This window comes from Lithobates pipiens, unplaced genomic scaffold (assembly GCF_037356315.1).
Source record: "Lithobates pipiens isolate NorthernLeopardFrog02 unplaced genomic scaffold, aLitPip1_a1.2 Scaffold_8, whole genome shotgun sequence".
Classification (NCBI taxonomy): domain Eukaryota; kingdom Metazoa; phylum Chordata; class Amphibia; order Anura; family Ranidae; genus Lithobates; species Lithobates pipiens.
In genome coordinates this window covers 609,607,739-609,626,108 of record NW_027507903.1, presented here as the reverse complement: position 1 = coordinate 609,626,108, position 18,370 = coordinate 609,607,739, and the positions used below count along the sequence as shown (strand labels likewise).

At 52.9% G+C, this 18,370-nt stretch overlaps 13 non-coding genes across 13 annotated transcripts; 9 read left to right on the top strand and 4 right to left on the bottom strand.

Annotated features, from left to right (window-relative positions):
- Positions 1-2,815: 2,815 nt before the first annotated feature.
- On the top strand, positions 2,816-2,889 carry TRNAI-AAU (transfer RNA isoleucine (anticodon AAU)). Its single transcript has one exon. It is a non-coding gene; the product is annotated as a tRNA-Ile (tRNA).
- Positions 2,890-5,342: 2,453 nt separating this feature from the next.
- Positions 5,343-5,416, top strand: TRNAI-AAU (transfer RNA isoleucine (anticodon AAU)). The gene has a single exon. It is a non-coding gene; the product is annotated as a tRNA-Ile (tRNA).
- Positions 5,417-6,178: 762 nt separating this feature from the next.
- On the top strand, positions 6,179-6,252 carry TRNAI-AAU (transfer RNA isoleucine (anticodon AAU)). The gene has a single exon. It is a non-coding gene; the product is annotated as a tRNA-Ile (tRNA).
- Positions 6,253-6,816: 564 nt separating this feature from the next.
- TRNAW-CCA (transfer RNA tryptophan (anticodon CCA)) lies at positions 6,817-6,888 on the bottom strand. The gene has a single exon. It is a non-coding gene; the product is annotated as a tRNA-Trp (tRNA).
- Positions 6,889-8,488: 1,600 nt separating this feature from the next.
- On the bottom strand, positions 8,489-8,560 carry TRNAW-CCA (transfer RNA tryptophan (anticodon CCA)). The gene has a single exon. It is a non-coding gene; the product is annotated as a tRNA-Trp (tRNA).
- A 764-nt stretch (positions 8,561-9,324) lies between these two features.
- TRNAW-CCA (transfer RNA tryptophan (anticodon CCA)) lies at positions 9,325-9,396 on the bottom strand. Its single transcript has one exon. It is a non-coding gene; the product is annotated as a tRNA-Trp (tRNA).
- Positions 9,397-9,540: 144 nt separating this feature from the next.
- On the top strand, positions 9,541-9,614 carry TRNAI-AAU (transfer RNA isoleucine (anticodon AAU)). The gene has a single exon. It is a non-coding gene; the product is annotated as a tRNA-Ile (tRNA).
- A 3,271-nt stretch (positions 9,615-12,885) lies between these two features.
- TRNAI-AAU (transfer RNA isoleucine (anticodon AAU)) lies at positions 12,886-12,959 on the top strand. Its single transcript has one exon. It is a non-coding gene; the product is annotated as a tRNA-Ile (tRNA).
- Positions 12,960-15,412: 2,453 nt separating this feature from the next.
- On the top strand, positions 15,413-15,486 carry TRNAI-AAU (transfer RNA isoleucine (anticodon AAU)). The gene has a single exon. It is a non-coding gene; the product is annotated as a tRNA-Ile (tRNA).
- Positions 15,487-16,248: 762 nt separating this feature from the next.
- Positions 16,249-16,322, top strand: TRNAI-AAU (transfer RNA isoleucine (anticodon AAU)). The gene has a single exon. It is a non-coding gene; the product is annotated as a tRNA-Ile (tRNA).
- A 564-nt stretch (positions 16,323-16,886) lies between these two features.
- On the bottom strand, positions 16,887-16,958 carry TRNAW-CCA (transfer RNA tryptophan (anticodon CCA)). The gene has a single exon. It is a non-coding gene; the product is annotated as a tRNA-Trp (tRNA).
- A 126-nt stretch (positions 16,959-17,084) lies between these two features.
- Positions 17,085-17,158, top strand: TRNAI-AAU (transfer RNA isoleucine (anticodon AAU)). Its single transcript has one exon. It is a non-coding gene; the product is annotated as a tRNA-Ile (tRNA).
- A 782-nt stretch (positions 17,159-17,940) lies between these two features.
- Positions 17,941-18,014, top strand: TRNAI-AAU (transfer RNA isoleucine (anticodon AAU)). The gene has a single exon. It is a non-coding gene; the product is annotated as a tRNA-Ile (tRNA).
- The last annotated feature ends 356 nt before the right edge of the window (positions 18,015-18,370 follow it).

The window sequence follows — 18,370 nt, the reverse complement described above, 5'->3', positions numbered from 1 at the left end:
TCTGAGGGTGATCGCGAGCCTGCGTGGGTGGGAGCCAGAATGGAATGATGGGACAACGCGGAGGGGCCAGAGGAGCCTGGCTTGGGTGGGTGACGATGAAAACCAACATGACCCCCGACGTGATTTGAACACGCAACCTTCTGATGTGGAGTCAGACGCGCTACCGTTGCGCCACGAGGTCAGCTGTGGTGGCCCTGGAAAGCTTTAGGCTACTCCGCGTCAATTCTTCAGCGGTTGCCCACAGATTGACCTGGTTGCCCTGATAGCCCTGTGCCAGCTTTGGCCAGCTCTCCCTATGCAAGTTTCGGCCGGTTAGCTCAGTTGGTTAGAGCGTGGTGCTAATAATGCCAAGGTTGCGGGTTCGATCCCCGTACGGGCCATTGCTCTTTTATTCCAACTGCGGTGGATTCCTATGGCCGTCGGCGCTTGGCCTAGTTTTCTTTAACCTACTCAACGGATAGCAAAGATGCCTATTTCGCTAGTGGCGCAGCTTAATTATGTCCCAGCTTAATTATGTCCCACAACACCTCAAGGCTCCAAGATCCAGAACCATATCTGCTAAAGATTGTGGGAAAACAAAAAGTTAGCTGACGCCACAAGCCCTGGAGCCTCTCTGCACGCTTATGTTAGAACCCGAGGTAAGACATGTATTCTTCGGGAAAGAAAAACAACCCATAACGCCTTGCAAAGCACCTTCTGACCCTTGCAGGTTTTACATGCTTGATTCTTATTAATTTCAGGCTTTGCAACCCTCCACCCAATGCTATGAGCCCAGGAGTGGAGCTTCTTCCTGGCCTACGGCACATGCTCTTTGGGTTTGGCTGTTCACCCAGCCTTCTGAGGGTGATCGGGAGCCTGCGTGGGTGGGAGCCGGAATGGAATGATGGGACAACGCGGAGGGGCCAGAGGAGCCTGGCTTGGGTGGGTGACGATGAAAACCAACATGACCCCCGACGTGATTTGAACACGCAACCTTCTGATCTGGAGTCAGACGCGCTACCGTTGCGCCACGAGGTCAGCTGTGGTGGCTCTGGAAAGCTTTAGGCTACTCCGGCGTCAATTCTTCAGCGGTTGCCCACAGATTGACCTGGTTGCCCTGATAGCCCTGTGCCAGCTTTGGCCGGCTCTCCCTATGCAAGTTTCGGCCGGTTAGCTCAGTTGGTTAGAGCGTGGTGCTAATAACGCCAAGGTCGTGGGTTCGATCCCCGTGCGGGCCATTGCCCTTTTATTCCAACCGCGGTGGATTCCTATGGCCGTCGCCGCTTGGCCTAGTTTTCTTTAACCTACTCAACGGATAGCAAAGATGCCTATTTCGCTAGTGGCGCAGCTTAATTATGTCCCAGCTTAATTATGTCCCACAACACCTCAAGGCTCCAAGATCCAGAACCATATCTGCTAAAGATTGTGGGAAAACAAAAAGTTAGCTGACGCCACAAGCCCTGGAGCCTCTCTGCACGCTTATGTTAGAACCCGAGGTAAGACATGTATTCTTCGGGAAAGAAAAACAACCCATAACGCCTTGCAAAGCACCTTCTGACCCTTGCAGGTTTTACATGCTTGATTCTTATTAATTTGAGGCTTTGCAACCCTCCACCCAATGCTATGAGCCCAGGAGTGGAGCTTCTTCCAGGCCTACGGCACATGCTCTTTGGGTTTGGCTGTTCACCCAGCCTTCTGAGGGTGATCGGGAGCCTGCGTGGGTGGGAGCCGGAATGGAATGATGGGACAACGCGGAGGGGCCAGAGGAGCCTGGCTTGGGTGGGTGACGATGAAAACCAACATGACCCCGACGTGATTTGAACACGCAACCTTCTGATCTGGCGTCAGACGCGCTACCGTTGAGCCACGAGGTCAGCTGTGGTGGCTCTGGAAAGCTTTAGGCTACTCCGGCGTCAATTATTCAGCGGTTGCCCACAGATTGACCTGGTTGCCCTGATAGCCCTGTGCCAGCTTTGGCCGGCTCTCCCTATGCAAGTTCTGGCCGGTTAGCTCAGTTGGTTAGAGCGTGGTGCTAATAACGCCAAGGTCGCGGGTTCGATCCCTGTACGGGCCATTGCCCTTTTATTCCAACCGCGGTGGATTCCTATGGCCGTCGGCGCTTGGCCTAGTTTTCTTTAACCTACTCAACGGATAGCAAAGATGCCTATTTCGCTAGTGGCGCAGCTTAATTATGTCCCAGCTTAATTATGTCCCACAACACCTCAAGGCTCCAAGATCCAGAACCATATCTGCTAAAGATTGTGGGAAAACAAAAAGTTAGCTGACGCCACAAGCCCTGGAGCCTCTCTGCACGCTTATGTTAGAACCCGAGGTAAGACATGTATTCTTCGGGAAAGAAAAACAACCCATAACGCCTTGCAAAGCACCTTCTGACCCTTGCAGGTTTTACATGCTTGATTCTTATTAATTTGAGGCTTTGCAACCCTCCACCCAATGCTATGAGCCCAGGAGTGGAGCTTCTTCCAGGCCTACGGCACATGCTCTTTGGGTTTGGCTGTTCACCCAGCCTTCTGAGGGTGATCGGGAGCCTGCGTGGGTGGGAGCCGGAATGGAATGATGGGACAACGCGGAGGGGCCAGAGGAGCCTGGCTTGGGTGGGTGACGATGAAAACCAACATGACCCCGACGTGATTTGAACACGCAACCTTCTGATCTGGAGTCAGACGCGCTACCGTTGCGTCATGAGGTCAGCTGTGGCGGCTCTGGAAAGCTTTAGGCTACTCCGGCGTCAATTCTTCAGCGGTTGCCCACAGATTGACCTGGTTGCCCTGATAGCCCTGTGCCAGCTTTGGCCGGCTCTCCCTATGCAAGTTTTGGCCGGTTAGCTCAGTTGGTTAGAGCGTGGTGCTAATAACGCCAAGGTCGCGGGTTCGATCCCCGTACGGGCCATTGCCCTTTTATTCCAACCGCGGTGGATTCCTATGGCCGTCGGCGCTTGGCCTAGTTTTCTTTAACCTACTCAACGGATAGCAAAGATGCCTATTTCGCTAGTGGCGCAGCTTAATTATGTCCCAGCTTAATTATGTCCCACAACACCTCAAGGCTCCAAGATCCAGAACCATATCTGCTAAAGATTGTGGGAAAACAAAAAGTTAGCTGACGCCACAAGCCCTGGAGCCTCTCTGCACGCTTATGTTAGAACCCGAGGTAAGACATGTATTCTTCGGGAAAGAAAAACAACCCATAACGCCTTGCAAAGCACCTTCTGACCCTTGCAGGTTTTACATGCTTGATTCTTATTAATTTGAAGCTTTGCAACCCTCCACCCAATGCTATGAGCCCAGGAGTGGAGCTTCTTCCTGGCCTACGGCACATGCTCTTTGGGTTTGGCTGTTCACCCAGCCTTCTGAGGGTGATCGGGAGCCTGCGTGGGTGGGAGCCAGAATGGAATGATGGGACAACGCGGAGGGGCCAGAGGAGCCTGGCTTGGGTGGGTGACGATGAAAACCAACATGACCCCGACGTGATTTGAACACGCAACCTTCTGATCTGGAGTCAGACGCGCTACCGTTGCTCCACGAAGTCAGCTGTGGTGGCTCTGCAAAGCTTTAGGCTACTCCGGCGTCAATTCTTCAGCGATTGCCCACAGATTGACCTGGTTGCCCTGATAGCCCTGATAGCCCTGTGCCAGCTTTGGCCAGCTTTGGCCAGTTCTCCCTATGCAAGTTTCGGCCGGTTAGCTCAGTTGGTTAGAGCGTGGTGCTAATAACACCAAGGTCGCGGGTTCGATCCCCGTACGGGCCATTGCTCTTTTATTCCAACTGCGGTGGATTCCTATGGCCGTCGGCGCTTGGCCTAGTTTTCTTTAACCTTCTCAACGCATAGCAAAGATGCCTATTTCGCTAGTGGCGCAGCTTAATTATGTCCCAGCTTAATTATGTCCCACAACACCTCAAGGCTCCAAGATCCAGAACCATATCTGCTAAAGATTGTGGGAAAACAAAAAGTTAGCTGACGCCACAAGCCCTGGAGCCTCTCTGCACGCCTATGTTAGAACTCGAGGTAAGACATGTATTCTTCGGGAAAGAAAAACAACCCATAACGCCTTGCAAAGCACCTTCTGACCCTTGCAGGTTTTACATGCTTGATTCTTATTAATTTCAGGCTTTGCAACCCTCCACCCAATGCTATGAGCCCAGGAGTCGAGCTTCTTCCCGGCCTACGGCACATGCTCTTTGGGTTTGGCTGTTCACCCAGCCTTCTGAGGGTGATCGGGAGCCTGCGTGGGTGGGAGCCGGAATGGAATGATGGGACAACGCGGAGGGGCCAGAGGAGCCTGGCTTGGGTGGGTGACAATGAAATCCAACATGACCCCGACATGATTTGAACACGCAACCTTCTGATCTGGAGTCAGACACGCTACCGTTGCGCCACGAGGTCAGCTGTGGTGGCCCTGGAAAGCTTTAGGCTACTCCGGCGTCAATTCTTCAGCGGTTGCCCACAGATTGACCTGGTTGCCCTGATAGCCCTGTGCCAGCTTTGGCCGGCTCTCCCTATGCAAGTTTCGGCCGGTTAGCTCAGTTGGTTAGAGCGTGGTGCTAATAATGCCAAGGTCGCGGGTTCGATCCCCGTACGGGCCATTGCCCTTTCATTCCAACCGCGGTGGATTCCTATGGCCGTCGGCGCTTGGCCTAGTTTTCTTTAACCTACTCAACGGATAGCAAAGATGCCTATTTCGCTAGTGGCGCAGCTTAATTATGTCCCAGCTTAATTATGTCCCACAACACCTCAAGGCTCCAAGATCCAGAACCATATCTGCTAAAGATTGTGGGAAAACAAAAAGTTAGCTGACGCCACAAGCCCTGGAGCCTCTCTGCACGCTTATGTTAGAACCCGAGGTAAGACATGTATTCTTCGGGGAAGAAAAACAACCCATAACGCCTTGCAAAGCACCTTCTGACCATTGCAGGTTTTACATGCTTGATTCTTATTAATTTGAGGCTTTGCAACCCTCCACCCAATGCTATGAGCCCAGGAGTGGAGCTTCTTCCAGGCCTACGGCACATGCTCTTTGGGTTTGGCTGTTCACCCAACCTTCTGAGGGTGATCGGGAGCCTGCGTGGGTGGGAGCCGGAATGGAATGATGGGACAACGCGGAGGGGCCAGAGGAGCCTGGCTTGGGTGGGTGACGATGAAAACCAACATGACCCCGACGTGATTTGAACACGCAACCTTCTGATCTGGAGTCAGACGCGCTACCGTTGCGCCATGAGGTCAGCTGTGGCGGCTCTGGAAAGCTTTAGGCTACTCCGGCGTCAATTCTTCAGCGGTTGCCCACAGATTGACCTGGTTGCCCTGATAGCCCTGTGCCAGCTTTGGCCGGCTCTCCCTATGCAAGTTTCGGCCGGTTAGCTCAGTTGGTTAGAGCGTGGTGCTAATAACGCCAAGGTCGCGGGTTCGATCCCCGTACGGGCCATTGCCCTTTTATTCCAACCGCGGTGGATTCCTATGGCCGTCGGCGCTTGGCCTAGTTTTCTTTAACCTACTCAACGGATAGCAAAGATGCCTATTTCGCTAGTGGCGCAGCTTAATTATGTCCCAGCTTAATTATGTCCCACAACACCTCAAGGCTCCAAGATCCAGAACCATATCTGCTAAAGATTGTGGGAAAACAAAAAGTTAGCTGACGCCACAAGCCCTGGAGCCTCTCTGCACGCTTATGTTAGAACCCGAGGTAAGACATGTATTCTTCGGGAAAGAAAAACAGCCCATAACGCCTTGCAAAGCACCTTCTGACCCTTGCAGGTTTTACATGCTTGATTCTTATTAATTTGAGGCTTTGCAACCCTCCACCCAATGCTATGAGCCCAGGAGTGGAGCTTCTTCCAGGCCTACGGCACATGCTCTTTGGGTTTGGCTGTTCACCCAGCCTTCTGAGGGTGATCGGGAGCCTGCGTGGGTGGGAGCCGGAATGGAATGATGGGACAACGCGGAGGGGCCAGAGGAGCCTGGCTTGGGTGGGTGACGATGAAAACCAACATGACCCCGACGTGATTTGAACACGCAATCTTCTGATGTGGAGTCAGACGCGCTACCGTTGCGCCACGAGGTCAGCTGTGGTGGCCCTGGAAAGCTTTAGGCTACTCCGGCGTCAATTCTTCAGCGGTTGCCCACAGATTGACCTGGTTGCCCTGATAGCCCTGTGCCAGCTTTGGCCGGCTCACCCTATGCAAGTTTCGGCCGGTTAGCTCAGTTGGTTAGAGCGTGGTGCTAATAACGCCAAGGTCGCGGGTTCGATCCCCGTACGGGCCATTGCCCTTTCATTCCAACCGCGGTGGATTCCTATGGCCGTCGGCGCTTGGCCTAGTTTTCTTTAACCTACTCAACGGATAGCAAAGATGCCTATTTCGCTAGTGGCGCAGCTTAATTATGTCCCAGCTTAATTATGTCCCACAACACCTCAAGGCTCCAAGATCCAGAACCATATCTGCTAAAGATTGTGGGAAAACAAAAAGTTAGCTGACGCCACAAGCCCTGGAGCCTCTCTGCACGCTTATGTTAGAACCCGAGGTAAGACATGTATTCTTCGGGAAAGAAAAACAACCCATAACGCCTTGCAAAGCACCTTCTGACCCTTGCAGGTTTTACATGCTTGATTCTTATTAATTTGAGGCTTTGCAACCCTCCACCCAATGCTATGAGCCCAGGAGTGGAGCTTCTTCCAGGCCTACGGCACATGCTCTTTGGGTTTGGCTGTTCACCCAGCCTTCTGAGGGTGATCGGGAGCCTGCGTGGGTGGGAGCCGGAATGGAATGATGGGACAACGCGGAGGGGCCAGAGGAGCCTGGCTTGGGTGGGTGACGATGAAAACCAACATGACCCCGACGTGATTTGAACACGCAACCTTCTGATCTGGAGTCAGACGCGCTACCGTTGCGCCACGAGGTCAGCTGTGGTGGCTCTGGAAAGCTTTAGGCTACTCCGGCGTCAATTCTTCAGCGGTTGCCCACAGATTGACCTGGTTGCCCTGATAGCCCTGTGCCAGCTTTGGCCGGCTCTCCCTGTGCAAGTTTCGGCCGGTTAGCTCAGTTGGTTAGAGCGTGGTGCTAATAACGCCAAGGTCGTGGGTTCGATCCCCGTACGGGCCATTGCCCTTTTATTCCATCCGCGGTGGATTCCTATGGCCGTCGGCGCTTGGCCTAGTTTTCTTTAACCTACTCAACGGATAGCAAAGATGCCTATTTCGCTAGTGGCGCAGCTTAATTATGTCCCAGCTTAATTATGTCCCACAACACCTCAAGGCTCCAAGATCCAGAACCATATCTGCTAAAGATTGTGGGAAAACAAAAAGTTAGCTGACGCCACAAGCCCTGGAGCCTCTCTGCACGCTTATGTTAGAACCCGAGGTAAGACATGTATTCTTCGGGAAAGAAAAACAACCCATAACGCCTTGCAAAGCACCTTCTGACCCTTGCAGGTTTTACATGCTCGATTCTTATTAATTTGAGGCTTTGCAACCCTCCACCCAATGCTATGAGCCCAGGAGTGGAGCTTCTTCCAGGCCTAAGGCACATGCTCTTTGGGTTTGGCTGTTCACCCAGCCTTCTGAGGGTGATCGGGAGCCTGCGTGGCTGGGAGCCGGAATGGAATGATGGGACAACGCAGAGGGGCCAGAGGAGCCTGGCTTGGGTGGGTGACGATGAAAACCAACATGCCCCCGACGTGATTTGAACACGCAACCTTCTGATCTGGAGTCAGACGCGCTACCGTTGCGCCACGAGGTCAGCTGTGGTGGCTCTGGAAAGCTTTAGGCTACTCCGGCGTCAATTCTTCAGCGGTTGCCCACAGATTGACCTGGTTGCCCTGATAGCCCTGTGCCAGCTTTGGCCGGCTCTCCCTATGCAAGTTTCGGCCGGTTAGCTCAGTTGGTTAGAGCGTGGTGCTAATAATGCCAATGTCGCGGGTTCGATCCCCGTACGGGCCATTGCCCTTTTATTCCAACCGCGGTGGATTCCTATGGCCGTCGGCGCTTGGCCTAGTTTTCTTTAACCTACTCAACGGATAGCAAAGATGCCTATTTCGCTAGTGGCGCAGCTTAATTATGTCCCAGCTTAATTATGTCCCACAACACCTCAAGGCTCCAAGATCCAGAACCATATCTGCTAAAGATTGTGGGAAAACAAAAAGTTAGCTGACGCCACAAGCCCTGGAGCCTCTCTGCACGCTTATGTTAGAACCCGAGGTAAGACATGTATTCTTCGGGAAAGAAAAACAACCCATAACGCCTTGCAAAGCACCTTCTGACCCTTGCAGGTTTTACATGCTTGATTCTTATTAATTTGAGGCTTTGCAACCCTCCACCCAATGCTATGAGCCCAGGAGTGGAGCTTCTTCCAGGCCTACGGCACATGCTCTTTGGGTTTGGCTGTTCACCCAGCCTTCTGAGGGTGATCGGGAGCCTGCGTGGGTGGGAGCCGGAATGGAATGATGGGACAACGCGGAGGGGCCAGAGGAGCCTGGCTTGGGTGGGTGACGATGAAAACCAACATGACCCCGACGTGATTTGAACACGCAACCTTCTGATCTGGAGTCAGACGCGCTACCGTTGCGCCACGAGGTCAGCTGTGGTGGCTCTGGAAAGCTTTAGGCTACTCCGGCGTCAATTCTTCAGCGGTTGCCCACAGATTGACCTGGTTGCCCTGATAGCCCTGTGCCAGCTTTGGCCGGCTCTCCCTATGCAAGTTTCGGCCGGTTAGCTCAGTTGGTTAGAGCGTGGTGCTAATAATGCCAATGTCGCGGGTTCGATCCCCGTACGGGCCATTGCCCTTTTATTCCAACCGCGGTGGATTCCTATGGCCGTCGGCGCTTGGCCTAGTTTTCTTTAACCTACTCAACGGATAGCAAAGATGCCTATTTCGCTAGTGGCGCAGCTTAATTATGTCCCAGCTTAATTATGTCCCACAACACCTCAAGGCTCCAAGATCCAGAACCATATCTGCTAAAGATTGTGGGAAAACAAAAAGTTAGCTGACGCCACAAGCCCTGGAGCCTCTCTGCACGCTTATGTTAGAACCCGAGGTAAGACATGTATTCTTCGGGAAAGAAAAACAACCCATAACGCCTTGCAAAGCACCTTCTGACCCTTGCAGGTTTTACATGCTTGATTCTTATTAATTTGAGGCTTTGCAACCCTCCACCCAATGCTATGAGCCCAGGAGTGGAGCTTCTTCCAGGCCTACGGCACATGCTCTTTGGGTTTGGCTGTTCACCCAGCCTTCTGAGGGTGATCGGGAGCCTGCGTGGGTGGGAGCCGGAATGGAATGATGGGACAACGCGGAGGGGCCAGAGGAGCCTGGCTTGGGTGGGTGACGATGAAAACCAACATGACCCCGACGTGATTTGAACACGCAACCTTCTGATCTGGAGTCAGACGCGCTACCGTTGCGCCACGAGGTCAGCTGTGGCGGCTCTGGAAAGCTTTAGGCTACTCCGGCGTCAATTCTTCAGCGGTTGCCCACAGATTGACCTGGTTGCCCTGATAGCCCTGATAGCCCTGATAGCCCTGTGCCAGCTTTGGCCGGCTCTCCCTATGCAAGTTTCGGCCGGTTAGCTCAGTTGGTTAGAGCGTGGTGCTAATAACGCCAAGGTCGCGGGTTCAATCCCCGTACGGGCCATTGCCCTTTTATTCCAACCGCGGTGGATTCCTATGGCCGTCGGCGCTTGGCCTAGTTTTCTTTAACCTACTCAACGGATAGCAAAGATGCCTATTTCGCTAGTGGCGCAGCTTAATTATGTCCCAGCTTAATTATGTCCCACAACACCTGAAGGCTCCAAGATCCAGAACCATATCTGCTAAAGATTGTGGGAAAACAAAAAGTTAGCTGACGCCACAAGCCCTGGAGCCTCTCTGCACGCTTATGTTAGAACCCGAGGTAAGACATGTATTCTTCGGGAAAGAAAAACAGCCCATAACGCCTTGCAAAGCACCTTCTGACCCTTGCAGGTTTTACATGCTTGATTCTTATTAATTTGAGGCTTTGCAACCCTCCACCCAATGCTATGAGCCCAGGAGTGGAGCTTCTTCCAGGCCTACGGCACATGCTCTTTGGGTTTGGCTGTTCACCCAGCCTTCTGAGGGTGATCGCGAGCCTGCGTGGGTGGGAGCCAGAATGGAATGATGGGACAACGCGGAGGGGCCAGAGGAGCCTGGCTTGGGTGGGTGACGATGAAAACCAACATGACCCCCGACGTGATTTGAACACGCAACCTTCTGATGTGGAGTCAGACGCGCTACCGTTGCGCCACGAGGTCAGCTGTGGTGGCCCTGGAAAGCTTTAGGCTACTCCGCGTCAATTCTTCAGCGGTTGCCCACAGATTGACCTGGTTGCCCTGATAGCCCTGTGCCAGCTTTGGCCAGCTCTCCCTATGCAAGTTTCGGCCGGTTAGCTCAGTTGGTTAGAGCGTGGTGCTAATAATGCCAAGGTTGCGGGTTCGATCCCCGTACGGGCCATTGCTCTTTTATTCCAACTGCGGTGGATTCCTATGGCCGTCGGCGCTTGGCCTAGTTTTCTTTAACCTACTCAACGGATAGCAAAGATGCCTATTTCGCTAGTGGCGCAGCTTAATTATGTCCCAGCTTAATTATGTCCCACAACACCTCAAGGCTCCAAGATCCAGAACCATATCTGCTAAAGATTGTGGGAAAACAAAAAGTTAGCTGACGCCACAAGCCCTGGAGCCTCTCTGCACGCTTATGTTAGAACCCGAGGTAAGACATGTATTCTTCGGGAAAGAAAAACAACCCATAACGCCTTGCAAAGCACCTTCTGACCCTTGCAGGTTTTACATGCTTGATTCTTATTAATTTCAGGCTTTGCAACCCTCCACCCAATGCTATGAGCCCAGGAGTGGAGCTTCTTCCTGGCCTACGGCACATGCTCTTTGGGTTTGGCTGTTCACCCAGCCTTCTGAGGGTGATCGGGAGCCTGCGTGGGTGGGAGCCGGAATGGAATGATGGGACAACGCGGAGGGGCCAGAGGAGCCTGGCTTGGGTGGGTGACGATGAAAACCAACATGACCCCCGACGTGATTTGAACACGCAACCTTCTGATCTGGAGTCAGACGCGCTACCGTTGCGCCACGAGGTCAGCTGTGGTGGCTCTGGAAAGCTTTAGGCTACTCCGGCGTCAATTCTTCAGCGGTTGCCCACAGATTGACCTGGTTGCCCTGATAGCCCTGTGCCAGCTTTGGCCGGCTCTCCCTATGCAAGTTTCGGCCGGTTAGCTCAGTTGGTTAGAGCGTGGTGCTAATAACGCCAAGGTCGTGGGTTCGATCCCCGTGCGGGCCATTGCCCTTTTATTCCAACCGCGGTGGATTCCTATGGCCGTCGCCGCTTGGCCTAGTTTTCTTTAACCTACTCAACGGATAGCAAAGATGCCTATTTCGCTAGTGGCGCAGCTTAATTATGTCCCAGCTTAATTATGTCCCACAACACCTCAAGGCTCCAAGATCCAGAACCATATCTGCTAAAGATTGTGGGAAAACAAAAAGTTAGCTGACGCCACAAGCCCTGGAGCCTCTCTGCACGCTTATGTTAGAACCCGAGGTAAGACATGTATTCTTCGGGAAAGAAAAACAACCCATAACGCCTTGCAAAGCACCTTCTGACCCTTGCAGGTTTTACATGCTTGATTCTTATTAATTTGAGGCTTTGCAACCCTCCACCCAATGCTATGAGCCCAGGAGTGGAGCTTCTTCCAGGCCTACGGCACATGCTCTTTGGGTTTGGCTGTTCACCCAGCCTTCTGAGGGTGATCGGGAGCCTGCGTGGGTGGGAGCCGGAATGGAATGATGGGACAACGCGGAGGGGCCAGAGGAGCCTGGCTTGGGTGGGTGACGATGAAAACCAACATGACCCCGACGTGATTTGAACACGCAACCTTCTGATCTGGCGTCAGACGCGCTACCGTTGAGCCACGAGGTCAGCTGTGGTGGCTCTGGAAAGCTTTAGGCTACTCCGGCGTCAATTATTCAGCGGTTGCCCACAGATTGACCTGGTTGCCCTGATAGCCCTGTGCCAGCTTTGGCCGGCTCTCCCTATGCAAGTTCTGGCCGGTTAGCTCAGTTGGTTAGAGCGTGGTGCTAATAACGCCAAGGTCGCGGGTTCGATCCCTGTACGGGCCATTGCCCTTTTATTCCAACCGCGGTGGATTCCTATGGCCGTCGGCGCTTGGCCTAGTTTTCTTTAACCTACTCAACGGATAGCAAAGATGCCTATTTCGCTAGTGGCGCAGCTTAATTATGTCCCAGCTTAATTATGTCCCACAACACCTCAAGGCTCCAAGATCCAGAACCATATCTGCTAAAGATTGTGGGAAAACAAAAAGTTAGCTGACGCCACAAGCCCTGGAGCCTCTCTGCACGCTTATGTTAGAACCCGAGGTAAGACATGTATTCTTCGGGAAAGAAAAACAACCCATAACGCCTTGCAAAGCACCTTCTGACCCTTGCAGGTTTTACATGCTTGATTCTTATTAATTTGAGGCTTTGCAACCCTCCACCCAATGCTATGAGCCCAGGAGTGGAGCTTCTTCCAGGCCTACGGCACATGCTCTTTGGGTTTGGCTGTTCACCCAGCCTTCTGAGGGTGATCGGGAGCCTGCGTGGGTGGGAGCCGGAATGGAATGATGGGACAACGCGGAGGGGCCAGAGGAGCCTGGCTTGGGTGGGTGACGATGAAAACCAACATGACCCCGACGTGATTTGAACACGCAACCTTCTGATCTGGAGTCAGACGCGCTACCGTTGCGTCATGAGGTCAGCTGTGGCGGCTCTGGAAAGCTTTAGGCTACTCCGGCGTCAATTCTTCAGCGGTTGCCCACAGATTGACCTGGTTGCCCTGATAGCCCTGTGCCAGCTTTGGCCGGCTCTCCCTATGCAAGTTTTGGCCGGTTAGCTCAGTTGGTTAGAGCGTGGTGCTAATAACGCCAAGGTCGCGGGTTCGATCCCCGTACGGGCCATTGCCCTTTTATTCCAACCGCGGTGGATTCCTATGGCCGTCGGCGCTTGGCCTAGTTTTCTTTAACCTACTCAACGGATAGCAAAGATGCCTATTTCGCTAGTGGCGCAGCTTAATTATGTCCCAGCTTAATTATGTCCCACAACACCTCAAGGCTCCAAGATCCAGAACCATATCTGCTAAAGATTGTGGGAAAACAAAAAGTTAGCTGACGCCACAAGCCCTGGAGCCTCTCTGCACGCTTATGTTAGAACCCGAGGTAAGACATGTATTCTTCGGGAAAGAAAAACAACCCATAACGCCTTGCAAAGCACCTTCTGACCCTTGCAGGTTTTACATGCTTGATTCTTATTAATTTGAAGCTTTGCAACCCTCCACCCAATGCTATGAGCCCAGGAGTGGAGCTTCTTCCTGGCCTACGGCACATGCTCTTTGGGTTTGGCTGTTCACCCAGCCTTCTGAGGGTGATCGGGAGCCTGCGTGGGTGGGAGCCAGAATGGAATGATGGGACAACGCGGAGGGGCCAGAGGAGCCTGGCTTGGGTGGGTGACGATGAAAACCAACATGACCCCGACGTGATTTGAACACGCAACCTTCTGATCTGGAGTCAGACGCGCTACCGTTGCTCCACGAAGTCAGCTGTGGTGGCTCTGCAAAGCTTTAGGCTACTCCGGCGTCAATTCTTCAGCGATTGCCCACAGATTGACCTGGTTGCCCTGATAGCCCTGATAGCCCTGTGCCAGCTTTGGCCAGCTTTGGCCAGTTCTCCCTATGCAAGTTTCGGCCGGTTAGCTCAGTTGGTTAGAGCGTGGTGCTAATAACACCAAGGTCGCGGGTTCGATCCCCGTACGGGCCATTGCTCTTTTATTCCAACTGCGGTGGATTCCTATGGCCGTCGGCGCTTGGCCTAGTTTTCTTTAACCTTCTCAACGCATAGCAAAGATGCCTATTTCGCTAGTGGCGCAGCTTAATTATGTCCCAGCTTAATTATGTCCCACAACACCTCAAGGCTCCAAGATCCAGAACCATATCTGCTAAAGATTGTGGGAAAACAAAAAGTTAGCTGACGCCACAAGCCCTGGAGCCTCTCTGCACGCCTATGTTAGAACTCGAGGTAAGACATGTATTCTTCGGGAAAGAAAAACAACCCATAACGCCTTGCAAAGCACCTTCTGACCCTTGCAGGTTTTACATGCTTGATTCTTATTAATTTCAGGCTTTGCAACCCTCCACCCAATGCTATGAGCCCAGGAGTCGAGCTTCTTCCCGGCCTACGGCACATGCTCTTTGGGTTTGGCTGTTCACCCAGCCTTCTGAGGGTGATCGGGAGCCTGCGTGGGTGGGAGCCGGAATGGAATGATGGGACAACGCGGAGGGGCCAGAGGAGCCTGGCTTGGGTGGGTGACAATGAAATCCAACATGACCCCGACATGATTTGAACACGCAACCTTCTGATCTGGAGTCAGACACGCTACCGTTGCGCCACGAGGTCAGCTGTGGTGGCCCTGGAAAGCTTTAGGCTACTCCGGCGTCAATTCTTCAGCGGTTGCCCACAGATTGACCTGGTTGCCCTGATAGCCCTGTGCCAGCTTTGGCCGGCTCTCCCTATGCAAGTTTCGGCCGGTTAGCTCAGTTGGTTAGAGCGTGGTGCTAATAATGCCAAGGTCGCGGGTTCGATCCCCGTACGGGCCATTGCCCTTTCATTCCAACCGCGGTGGATTCCTATGGCCGTCGGCGCTTGGCCTAGTTTTCTTTAACCTACTCAACGGATAGCAAAGATGCCTATTTCGCTAGTGGCGCAGCTTAATTATGTCCCAGCTTAATTATGTCCCACAACACCTCAAGGCTCCAAGATCCAGAACCATATCTGCTAAAGATTGTGGGAAAACAAAAAGTTAGCTGACGCCACAAGCCCTGGAGCCTCTCTGCACGCTTATGTTAGAACCCGAGGTAAGACATGTATTCTTCGGGGAAGAAAAACAACCCATAACGCCTTGCAAAGCACCTTCTGACCATTGCAGGTTTTACATGCTTGATTCTTATTAATTTGAGGCTTTGCAACCCTCCACCCAATGCTATGAGCCCAGGAGTGGAGCTTCTTCCAGGCCTACGGCACATGCTCTTTGGGTTTGGCTGTTCACCCAACCTTCTGAGGGTGATCGGGAGCCTGCGTGGGTGGGAGCCGGAATGGAATGATGGGACAACGCGGAGGGGCCAGAGGAGCCTGGCTTGGGTGGGTGACGATGAAAACCAACATGACCCCGACGTGATTTGAACACGCAACCTTCTGATCTGGAGTCAGACGCGCTACCGTTGCGCCATGAGGTCAGCTGTGGCGGCTCTGGAAAGCTTTAGGCTACTCCGGCGTCAATTCTTCAGCGGTTGCCCACAGATTGACCTGGTTGCCCTGATAGCCCTGTGCCAGCTTTGGCCGGCTCTCCCTATGCAAGTTTCGGCCGGTTAGCTCAGTTGGTTAGAGCGTGGTGCTAATAACGCCAAGGTCGCGGGTTCGATCCCCGTACGGGCCATTGCCCTTTTATTCCAACCGCGGTGGATTCCTATGGCCGTCGGCGCTTGGCCTAGTTTTCTTTAACCTACTCAACGGATAGCAAAGATGCCTATTTCGCTAGTGGCGCAGCTTAATTATGTCCCAGCTTAATTATGTCCCACAACACCTCAAGGCTCCAAGATCCAGAACCATATCTGCTAAAGATTGTGGGAAAACAAAAAGTTAGCTGACGCCACAAGCCCTGGAGCCTCTCTGCACGCTTATGTTAGAACCCGAGGTAAGACATGTATTCTTCGGGAAAGAAAAACAGCCCATAACGCCTTGCAAAGCACCTTCTGACCCTTGCAGGTTTTACATGCTTGATTCTTATTAATTTGAGGCTTTGCAACCCTCCACCCAATGCTATGAGCCCAGGAGTGGAGCTTCTTCCAGGCCTACGGCACATGCTCTTTGGGTTTGGCTGTTCACCCAGCCTTCTGAGGGTGATCGGGAGCCTGCGTGGGTGGGAGCCGGAATGGAATGATGGGACAACGCGGAGGGGCCAGAGGAGCCTGGCTTGGGTGGGTGACGATGAAAACCAACATGACCCCGACGTGATTTGAACACGCAATCTTCTGATGTGGAGTCAGACGCGCTACCGTTGCGCCACGAGGTCAGCTGTGGTGGCCCTGGAAAGCTTTAGGCTACTCCGGCGTCAATTCTTCAGCGGTTGCCCACAGATTGACCTGGTTGCCCTGATAGCCCTGTGCCAGCTTTGGCCGGCTCACCCTATGCAAGTTTCGGCCGGTTAGCTCAGTTGGTTAGAGCGTGGTGCTAATAACGCCAAGGTCGCGGGTTCGATCCCCGTACGGGCCATTGCCCTTTCATTCCAACCGCGGTGGATTCCTATGGCCGTCGGCGCTTGGCCTAGTTTTCTTTAACCTACTCAACGGATAGCAAAGATGCCTATTTCGCTAGTGGCGCAGCTTAATTATGTCCCAGCTTAATTATGTCCCACAACACCTCAAGGCTCCAAGATCCAGAACCATATCTGCTAAAGATTGTGGGAAAACAAAAAGTTAGCTGACGCCACAAGCCCTGGAGCCTCTCTGCACGCTTATGTTAGAACCCGAGGTAAGACATGTATTCTTCGGGAAAGAAAAACAACCCATAACGCCTTGCAAAGCACCTTCTGACCCTTGCAGGTTTTACATGCTTGATTCTTATTAATTTGAGGCTTTGCAACCCTCCACCCAATGCTATGAGCCCAGGAGTGGAGCTTCTTCCAGGCCTACGGCACATGCTCTTTGGGTTTGGCTGTTCACCCAGCCTTCTGAGGGTGATCGGGAGCCTGCGTGGGTGGGAGCCGGAATGGAATGATGGGACAACGCGGAGGGGCCAGAGGAGCCTGGCTTGGGTGGGTGACGATGAAAACCAACATGACCCCGACGTGATTTGAACACGCAACCTTCTGATCTGGAGTCAGACGCGCTACCGTTGCGCCACGAGGTCAGCTGTGGTGGCTCTGGAAAGCTTTAGGCTACTCCGGCGTCAATTCTTCAGCGGTTGCCCACAGATTGACCTGGTTGCCCTGATAGCCCTGTGCCAGCTTTGGCCGGCACTCCCTATGCAAGTTTCGGCCGGTTAGCTCAGTTGGTTAGAGCGTGGTGCTAATAACGCCAAGGTCGCGGGTTCGATCCCCGTACGGGCCATTGCCCTTTTATTCCAACCGCGGTGGATTCCTATGGCCGTCGGCGCTTGGCCTAGTTTTCTTTAACCTACTCAACGGATAGCAAAGATGCCTATTTCGCTAGTGGCGCAGCTTAATTATGTCCCAGCTTAATTATGTCCCACAACACCTCAAGGCTCCAAGATCCAGAACCATATCTGCTAAAGATTGTGGGAAAACAAAAAGTTAGCTGACGCCACAAGCCCTGGAGCCTCTCTGCACGCTTATGTTAGAACCCGAGGTAAGACATGTATTCTTCGGGAAAGAAAAACAACCCATAACGCCTTGCAAAGTACCTTCTGACCCTTGCAGGTTTTACATGCTTGATTCTTATTAATTTGAGGCTTTGCAACCCTCCACCCAATGCTATGAGCCCAGGAGTGGAGCTTCTTCCAGGCCTACGGCACATGCTCTTTGGGTTTGGCTGTTCACCCAGCCTTCTGAGGGTGATCGGGAGCCTGCGTGGGTGGGAGCCGGAATGGAATGATGGGACAACGCGGAGGGGCCAGAGGAGCCTGGCTTGGGTGGGTGACGATGAAAACCAACATGATCCCGACGTGATTTGAAATCGCAACCTTCTGATCTGGAGTCAGACGCGCTACCGTTGCGCCACGAGGTCAGCTGTGGTGGCTCTGGAAAGCTTTAGGCTACTCCGGCGTCAATTCTTCAGCGGTTGCCCACAGATTGACCTGGTTGCCCACAGATTGACCTTGTTGCCCTGATAGCCCTGTGCCAGCTTTGGCCGGCTCTCCCTATGCAAGTTTCGGCCGGTTAGCTCAGTTGGTTAGAGCGTGGTGCTAATAACGCCAAGGTCGCGGGTTCGATCCCCGTACGGGCCATTGCCCTTTTATTCCAACCGCGGTGGATTCCTATGGCCGTCGGCGCTTGGCCTAGTTTTCTTTAACCTACTCAACGGATAGCAAAGATGCCTATTTCGCTAGTGGCGCAGCTTAATTATGTCCCAGCTTAATTATGTCCCACAACACCTCAAGGCTCCAAGATCCAGAACCATATCTGCTAAAGATTGTGGGAAAACAAAAAGTTAGCTGACGCCACAAGCCCTGGAGCCTCTCTGCACGCTTATGTTAGAACCCGAGGTAAGACATGTATTCTTCGGGAAAGAAAAACAACCCATAACGCCTTGCAAAGCACCTTCTGACCCTTGCAGGTTTTACATGCTTGATTCTTATTAATT